Source organism: Scyliorhinus torazame, chromosome 5, assembly GCF_047496885.1.
Source record: "Scyliorhinus torazame isolate Kashiwa2021f chromosome 5, sScyTor2.1, whole genome shotgun sequence".
In the NCBI taxonomy this organism is placed as follows: Eukaryota; Metazoa; Chordata; class Chondrichthyes; order Carcharhiniformes; family Scyliorhinidae; genus Scyliorhinus; species Scyliorhinus torazame.
Window position 1 is genome coordinate 89,398,674 of NC_092711.1, and position 9,466 is coordinate 89,408,139.

At 50.6% G+C, this 9,466-nt stretch overlaps 1 protein-coding gene across 1 annotated transcript in view; it reads right to left on the reverse strand.

The window, feature by feature from the left end:
- The window catches only part of LOC140417783 (uncharacterized), a 78,096-nt gene that overhangs the window by 24,906 nt on the left and 43,724 nt on the right, over positions 1-9,466 (reverse strand). The gene's annotated exons all lie outside the window — the stretch shown is intronic.

The following is a 9,466-nucleotide window of genomic DNA, read 5'->3' on the forward strand; positions in this document are numbered from 1 at the left end:
TTCAGCAGGAGGCTATTCGAGTCTGCACCAGCCCTTGGAAAGAGCACCCCAGTTAATCCCATGCTTTCACCCTATCCCGGTGAACCACCTAATCTTTTGTACACCAATTTATCACGGCCAATCCACCTAACCTCTACATCTTTGGACTGTGGGAGGAAACCGGAGCACCCGGAGGAAACAGACACAGGGAGAAACTGCAATCTTCCCACAGTTATCCGAGGCCGGAATTGAACCCGGGTCTCAGAAGCAGCAGTGCTAGCCACTATGTCACCGTGCCGCCCATTTAGTTTCATTCAGATACTTCACATGCACTTTGGTTGCTGTATCAATTAATTTAATAATTTGACATCTTGGCACGTGGCTCCAATGGAAATCAGATCACAAAGCAACAAATTCGATTGATCAATATTGCGTTTTAATGGTTGGATAAAGACACAGCATTCGACTTCCGGTTGTGGTGATGCCTAGCTAGCCGCACGTTTCGGCGGCTCCAGCTCCAACGGACCTTCGGGCTCTTTTAAGAGCCCCAACGGGAAATTTTCGCGTGACGAAACCCGGTGTGGGGTGAGTGAATAGGGAGTCCCCCCCCAACGAAAGAGGAAAATATTGGCGGCTGCAGCGCGAGGAATCCTCGACGATAGGGACAGAAAGGGAGAAGACACAAGATGGCGGCGGAGAAAGCCCAGGCGACATGGGGGCCCGAGCAAGACGAATTCTTGAGACGGTGTGTGGAGCTACTAAAGAGGGAGGTGCTGACCCCGATGCTACAGGCAATTGAGGGGCTCAAGGAGGCACAAAGGACCCAGGAGACAGAGCTCCGCGTGGTGGAGCAGAAGGTGACGGATATTGAGGACGAGATCCTGGGCCTGGCGGTCAAAACACAGACGCACGAGGCGCTCCACAAAAAGTGCATTGAAAGGATTGAGGCCCTAGAAAACAGAGCGCGAAGGAAGAACCTTCGGATACTGGGTCTCTCTGAGGGAGTGGAAGGAGCGGATTGCGGGGCTTATGTAAGCGCGATGCTAAGCTCGTTGATGGGAGCTGAGGCCCCTGCGGCGGGCCCCTTAGAGGTGGAGGGGGCCCATCGGATCCCGGCGAGAAGACCAAAAGCGGGAGAACCACCTAGGGCGACAATCGTGCGATTTCACCGCCTTAAAGATAGAGAAGGGGTCCTGAGATGGGCTAAAAAATTACGGAGTAGCAGATGAGAGAATGCAGTGGTACGGGTGTACCAGGATTGGAGTGCGGAGGTGGCGAGAAGGAGGGCGAGTTTTAACCGAGCCAAGGAGGTGTTACACAAAAAGGTGAAGTTCGGGATGCTGCAGCCGGCACGACTATGGGTCACGTACCAGGAGAGACATCACTATTTCGAAACGGCGGAAGAAGCATGGACCTTTATTAAAGAGGAGAAATTGGATCGGAACTGAGGTACTGATACTGTAGGGAATGTTATTGTCGATGTAAATAGAGAAGTAAATTGGGAAGGGGGGAGACACTAAGAAATGTGGGCGCCGGTGAGGGGGGAAAGAAGGGACATAGGCGGAGAATGAGGAATGGGAGTGGGAGGGGAAAGGGAGCTGCGCCACAAGAGGCCGGTCAGATATAGGGATGTTCCCGCGCCAGAAAGATAATGGCGGGAAGACAGGCGCAAGGCAGATGGGAGTTCCCCACACGGGGGGGGTCAGGGAGGGAGCAGGAGTAGCCGGGGTGAGTTGAAGTCAGCTGACTTGCGGAAGTAATATGGGGGAGCAATCCCGCTAGAAGGGGATCTAGCGGGGGGAGGGGGTTGGGGGGGGATAACTGGGTTGCTGCTGCGGAAATCAAAGAGGAAATGGCTAAAGAGTGGGTGGACGGAGATGGAATGCGACGCCTGGGGAGCGAGTGGGAGCACGGAGGCGGGACACGGGACTGGCCTAGAGAAGGTGATGGCTAGTCGACACGGGAAGGGGGCAGGTAGCCCTCTAGTGAGGCTGATCACGTGGAACGTGAGAGGCCTGAATGGACCGATTAAAAGGGCCCGAGTGCTTGCGCACTTGAAAGGACTAAGGGCAGGCGTGGCTATGCTCCAGGAGACGCACCTGAAGGTGGCGGACCAAGTTAGGTTAAGGAAAGGATGGGTGGGACAGGTGTTCCACTCAGGGCTAGATGCAAAGAATAGAGGGGTGGCCATATTGATGGGGAAACGGGTAGCATTTGAGCAAGGAGCATTGTAGCAGATAGCGGAGGAAGATATGTAATGGTGAGTGGCAGGCTGGAGGGAATGGAGGTCGTGCTGGTTAACGTATATGCCCCGAATTGGGATGATGCGGGATTTATGAGACGGATGTTGGGTCGTATACCGGACCTGGAGGTAGGAAAATTGATATTGGGAGGGGACTTCAACACCGTGCTGGACCCAGGGTTAGATAGATCCAGATCTAAGACCGGAAGAAGGCCGTCAGCGGCCAAGGTGCTCAAGGGGTTTATGGACCCAATGGGGGGAGTGGATCCATGGCGATTTCTGAGACCGAGGGCCAGGGAGTTCTCCTTCTTCTCCCATGTCCATAAAGTGTACTCCCGGATAGATTTTATTGTTCTGGGAAGGTCGTTGATCTCAAGGGTGGAAGAAGCTGAGTATTCAGCCATAGCGGTTTCGGACCATGCCCCACACTGGGTGGACCTGGAACTAGGAGAGGAAAGGGAGCAGCGAGCACTCTGGCGATTAGATGTGGGATTGATGGCGGATGAGGGAGTGTGTGGAAGAGTGCGGGGATGTATTGAGAGGTACCTGGAGGCCAATGACGATGGGGAGGTCCGAGTGGGAGTGGTATGGGAAGCACTAAAAGCGGTGGTCAGAGGAGAGCTGATCTCCATTAGGGCCCACAAAGGGAAAACAGAGGCCAAGGAAAGGGAAAGATTACTGGGGGAGATTTTAAGGGTGGACAGGGAATTTGCAGAGACCCCGGAGGAGGGACTGTACAGGGAGAGAAGACGACTCCAGACGGAGTTCGACCTTTTGACCACAAGAAGGGCGGAGGTGCTGTGGAAGAAGGCACAGGGGAGGAGGTATGAATATGGGGAAAAGGCTAGTCGCCTGCTGGCCCATCAGCTGCAAAAGAGGACAGCGGCGAGGGAGATAGGGGGAATTAGAGACGAAAAGGGAGCTACGGTGCGGAGAGCAGGGAAGATAAACGAGGTGTTTAAGACCTTTTATGAAGGACTGTATAGGTCCCAACCCCCGGAGGGAGAGGAGGGGATGTGGCAGTTCCTGGATCAATTGAGGTTCCCGAGGGTGGAGGAGCAGGAGGTGGAAGGCCTGGGGGCACCGATTGGGGTGGATGAGGTTGTTAAGGGGCTGGGGAATATGCAAGCAGGGAAGGCTCCGGGACCAGACGGGTTCCCGGTGGAATTTTATAGAAAATACGTGGACTTGTTGGCCCCGCTGTTGGTGAGGACGTTTAATGAGGCCAGGGAAGGAGGGACTTTACCCCCGACAATGTCGGAGGCGACGATATCGCTAATTCTGAAGCGGGATAAAGATCCGTTGCAGTGCGGGTCCTAGATACCTATTTCATTATTGAATGTGGACGCCAAATTGCTGGAAAGGTACTGGCATCGAGGATAGAGGACTGTGTCCCGGGGGTGGTGCACGAAGACCAGACAGGGTTCGTAAAGGGGAGACAACTGAATGTCAACGTGCGACGACTATTAGGGGTGATAATGATGCCCCCAGTGGAGGGGGAGGCCGAGATAGTGGCGGCAATGGATGCAGAGAAGGCATTTGATAGGGTGGAGTGGGAGTACTTATGGGAGGTGTTAAGGAGGTTTGGGTTCGGGAACGGGTTTATTAGCTGGGTCAAACTCCTTTATGGGGCCCCAACGGCAAGTGTGGTCACGGGTCGGCAAAGATCAGAGTATTTCCGACTATATAGGGGAACAAGACAGGGATGCCCGCTATCTCCATTGTTGTTCGCGTTGGCAATTGAACCTCTGGCCATGGCGTTGAGAGACTCCAGGAAATGGAGAGGGGTGATTAGAGGGGGAGAAGAACACCGAGTGTTGCTATACGCAGATGACCTACTGTTGTATGTGACGGACCCAGTGGGGGGGGGATGACAGAGGTCATGCAGATATTGAGGGAGTTCGGAGATTTCTCGGGATATAGGCTTAACATGGGGAAGAGTGAACTATTCGTGATACACCCTGGGGACCAGAGTAGAGAGATAGAAGGCCTGCCTCTAAGGAAAGTGGAAAGAAACTTCCGATACCTGGGGATTCAGATCGCTAGGAGCTGGGGAACCCTACACAGACTTAATCTGACACGATTGGTAGACCAAATGGAGGAGGACTTCAAGTGGTGGGACATGCAGCCTCTGTCGTTGGCGGGCAGAGTGCAGGCAATTAAGATGATGGTCCTCCCGAGGTTCTTATTTGTATTTCAATGTCTCCCTATACTACTCACTAAGACCTTTTTTAAAAAAATAGACAGGAGCATCACGAGCTTCGTGTGGGCAGGGAAAGTCCCGAGGGTAAGGAGGGGGTTCCTACAACGTAGCAGAGACAGAGGAGGATTGGCGCTACCGAATTTGGGCGACTACTATTGGGCCGCCAATGTGGCGATGATTCGTAAATGGATGATGGAGGGAGAGGGAGCGGCGTGGAAAAGATTGGAGAGAAAGTCCTGGAAAGGGACGTGCCTAGAGGCGCTGGTGACGGCGCCGCTACCGCTCTGAGCAAAAAAGTTTACCACGAATCCAGTGGCGGCGGCAACATTGAATATTTGGGGACAATGGAGGCGACAGAGAGGTGCGCGGGGAGCCCTGGTGGGGTCCCCAATCCGGAACAACCACAGGTTTGCCCCAGGAAGGATGGATGGAGGATTTCAGAGCTGGCACCAGTTGGGAATTAGGAGGGTGGGAGATTTATTTATAGATGGGACATTTGCGAGCTTGGGAGCATTGGAGGAAAAGTATAAGTTGCCCCGGGGAAACTTCCTTAGATATATGCAGGTGAGGGCGTTCACAAGACAACAGATGAGGGAATGTCCGCTGCTCCCGGCACAGGGGATCCAGGACAGAGTGCTTTCGGGGGGGTGGGTCGGGGAGGGCAAGGTGTCAGAGATTTACCGAGAGATGAGGGAAGAGGGGGAGGAGCTGGTGGGTGAATTAAAAGGAAAGTGGGAAGAAGAGCTAGGGGAGGAGATAGAGGAGGGTATGTGGGCTGATGCCCTAAGCAGGGTAAATTCCTCTTCCTCGTGCGCCAGGCTTAGCCTGATTCAATTCAAGGTGCTACATAGAGCACACATAACGGGAGCAAGGTTGAGCAGGTTCTTCGGAGTGGAGGACAAGTGTGGGAGGTGTGGCGGAAGCCCGGCAAACCACGCACACATGTTTTGGTCGTGCCTGGCACTGGAAGGGTATTGGAAGGGAGTGACGGGAGTGATTTCGAAGGTGGTGAAGGTCCGGGTCAAACCAGGCTGGGGACTAGCTTTATTTGGAGTTGTGGATGAGCCGGGAGTGCAGGAGGTGAAAGAGGCCGACGTTGTGGCCTTTGCGTCCCTAGTAGCCCGGCGTAGGACTTTACTCATGTGGAAGGAAGCGAAACCCCCCGGACTGGAGGCCTGGATAAATGATATGGCGGGGTTCATAAAACTGGAGCAGATGAAGTTTGCGCTGAGAGGATCGGCTCAAGGGTTCACCAGGCGGTGGCAGCCATTCCTCAACTACCTAGGGGAACGTTAGAGGGAAGACAGATGACCAGCAGCAGCAACCCAGGGGGGAGGGTGGGGGGGGGGGTGGAAAGATTTAGTTAATGTTAAATGATTAGTTTACCATGTTGATTAGCCATTTGTTCACTGTTAAATTTTCTTTTTTGTTATGTTTGATGTGTAAGGGGAAAAAATTGTGATCGAAAAATTTTCAATAAAATATATATTTTTTTAAAATAAAAAAATTCTGCACCATATTTATTCCCTATAATTGAAGATTTGGAATTACTATCTGATCAGCCATGATCTTATTAAATGGTGGAGCAGGCTTGAGGGGCTGAATGGCTCCTGCTCCTTGTTCGTATTGATGCTGCACTCTCTGAGATATTATCTGTTTCTCCTGCCACAATTACTTGCTGACATATTGAGTATTTTCAGCAACAACAGTATTTTGCTATTATTTTGTTGGAGGTGTTTCTCACAGAACCCAAGTTTAGAAGCAGAGATTAAGAACGGATTTGTATTGCGGAGGGTGTTGGTTGTGGAGGTTAGTCTCTGGCCTCCAGTTACAGTCCTTTTTCACAGAATGATTGAATGAATACAATACAGATGGAGGCCATTCAGCTCATCATACCCATGCTGGCTCATCCCATTCCCCTGCCCTTTCTTCTCTTCCTTGCAGCATTTCTTCTTTCCAAGGTCTTATCCAATTCCCTTTGGTTTGTTGTAGCAGTTTGGCTGGAGTGGCGATGCAGGAGAAGCTGCTGGGTTTAACCCCAAGGACTTTGTAACCCAGTATTGAGCAATATTTTCAGGTGCAAAGTTGTCAAGGGAGGTACGGGGAATGACACTAAGTCATCATCCTTGTTTGGAGAGTCGGTGCAGACACGATGGGCCTTCTGCACCCGAACAATTCAGTGATTGGGGTGATCTACGATAGTTTGCTCTCTGGTCAGCTCTAGCATGTGCTGCTGTTAAAAACTGTCCCAAAAAGACTCTGCGAGCTCATCTGCCTGGCTACCTTTACCAATCTGATTCGCCCAATCTATGTGTAGATTTAAATCACCCATGATTATTGCTGTACTTTTCTCACAAGCCATTGTCCCTTCCTGTATTCTCCATCCGTCCTACAGTGTGGTTACTGTTCAGGGGCCTAGAAACTACTCCCACAAGTGACTTCCTAACTTTATCATTTCTTATCGATACCCAACCTGATTGTGCATCTTGATCTCCATAACTTAGGTCATCTCTCTCTATTGTACTAATGCCGTCCTTAATTAACAGAGCTGTCCCTCCGCATATTCCCAGCTTCCTGTCCTTCTGAAAAGTCATGCAGCCTTGAGTATTCAGGTCCCAGCCCTTGTCATCTTGCAGCCATGTCTCTGTCATGACTGTCAGATCACAGTACCTGGAGTACGGTGCACACTTTTAGTCTCCTTAACTGAGGAGGGTGATTCTTGCATTGGGAGCAATTCAGAGAAGGATCACCGGGCTGATTCCTGGGATGAAGGTGTTGTGTTGTGAGGAAATGTTGGGTCTGTACTCATTGGAGTTTAGAGGTGACCATATTGAAACAGATAAGATTCTGAGGGAACATGATAGGGGAGATGAAGAGAGGATGTTTCCCTCCTGGGGGATTCTGGAACAAGTGGGTCCCCATTTCTGATGGAGATGAGGGGAAATGTCTTCCCTCAGAGGGTGGTTAGTCTTTGCAATTCTCTTCCCCAGAGAGCAGTGGAGGCTGCACCATTAAATATATTCAAGGCTCAGTTAGAGTTTTGATCAGAAATGGAGTCGAGGGTTACGGGTGACAGGAAGGAAACAAAGTTAAGGTCACAATCCGATCAGCTGTGATCTTATTAAACAGAAAAACAGGTTTGATGGGCCGAATGGCCTACTGCTGCTCTTATTTCTGAGGATATATGATCTCTTGGTCGAGAACAGGAAACGCTGTGTGTCGATCTGTCGATCAGCATGAATTACCACCTTCTGGAGAATAAGGAGTGTGTATCTTAGATACAGCAGAGTGAGAATGGAGGGAGAGAGAGAGGGAGAGAGTGTGTGACAGCAACTAGAATTGTCTGTTCTGAATTTGTGAGTTGTATTGACAGTGATGATATTTGTAAACTCCTTTAACAGGATATTCAAAGGGGAGGATTTGCAGCAAGAAATCTCAAACCCAACTTCACATCCCAAGATCTGACGGAGTCGGCCATCAGTCATTTTACCATCAGTGTGACTGGAAAAGCACCGAGACTCCCGCACCAGGGGGGGATCCGTGGAAACGTGGCGATTGTGGGAAGGGAATCACTTCCCCATCTCATTGACACACTCACACCGGGGAGAGACCGTTCACCTGCTCTCAGTGTGGGAAAGGACTTACTGCTTCATCCAACCTGCTGACACACCAGTGAGGTCACAGCGGGGTCACACTGTTCACCTGCTTCGTGGGGGAAGGGAGTTACTACTTCTTCCAGTCTACGCAAACACCAGCAAGTGCACACTGGGGAGAGACCATTTACCTGCTCGCTGTGTGGGAAGGGATTCGTCCATTCATTCAGTCTGCTTACACACTGGCGACTTCACACTGAGATGCCGTTCATCTGCTCCGTGTGTGGGAAGGGATTTGGAGATTCATTCAAACTGCTCACACACTTTCGAATTCACACTGGGGAGAGGCCTTTTATCTGTTCTGTGTGTGGGAAGGGATTTGCTCAGTTATGCACCCAACTGAGACACCAGCGAATTCACACTGGGGAGATGCCGTTTATCTGCTCCGTGTGTGGGAAGGGATTCGGAGATTCATCCAACCTGCACACACACTCCCGAGTTCACACTGGAGAGAGGCCATACACCTGTTCTGACTGTGGGAAGGGATTCACTCAGTTGTCCAGCCTGCTAACACACCAGCGAGTTCACTCTGGGGAGAGACCATTCACCTGCTCCGTGTGTCGGAAGGAATTTGGAGATCCATCCAGCCTGAGCAGACACCAGCGAATTCATACTGGGGAGAAGCCGTTTACTTGTTCAGTTTGTGGAAACAGATTTATTGATTCAATCCACCTGCAGAGACACCAGCGAGTTCACACTGGGGAGAAGCCATTCACCTGCTCAGTGTGTGGGAAGGGATTCACTCAGTTATCCAACCTGCAGACACACCAGCGAGTTCACACTGGGGAGAGACCGTTCACCTGCTCAGTGTGTGGGAAGAGATTTGTTAATTCATCCAACTTGCTAACACACCAGCGACTTCACACTGATGAGAAGCCGTTTATCTGTTCCGTGTGTGGGAAAGGATTCAGAAGTACAGCCCACTTGCAGAAACACCAGCGAGTTCACAAGTCATTACAGGGGTTGGATTCTGCTGTTATTGCTACTATTCGTCACATCCAGGACTGAACCCTGTTCATTTTGACAGTTGATGACGTGGGAGCGTCTGCACTGGCCGGTGTCCCAATTTTCATTTCTGTCGGCTGAATCTCTGAGCAAGGGCACATTTCCACTGAAATGATCCACAGAAGCAGATGTAATACATTAATTTTATCCTGAACAGTTGATGAATGGAGGAATTTATTATATATATTGTATCATAGATATCTGTTGCAGTGATATTTAAAAAAATCCATTTTTAACATCTAGGCAGGTGGTGTGTCTGCAAGATATGCAATTAAGATGTTGTAAAAGTTAATAATCATTGATTTAAAAAAAATAAATTCAGAGTACCCAATTATTTTTTTTCCCCAACTAAGGGGAAATCCACCTAGCCTGCACAGCTTTTGG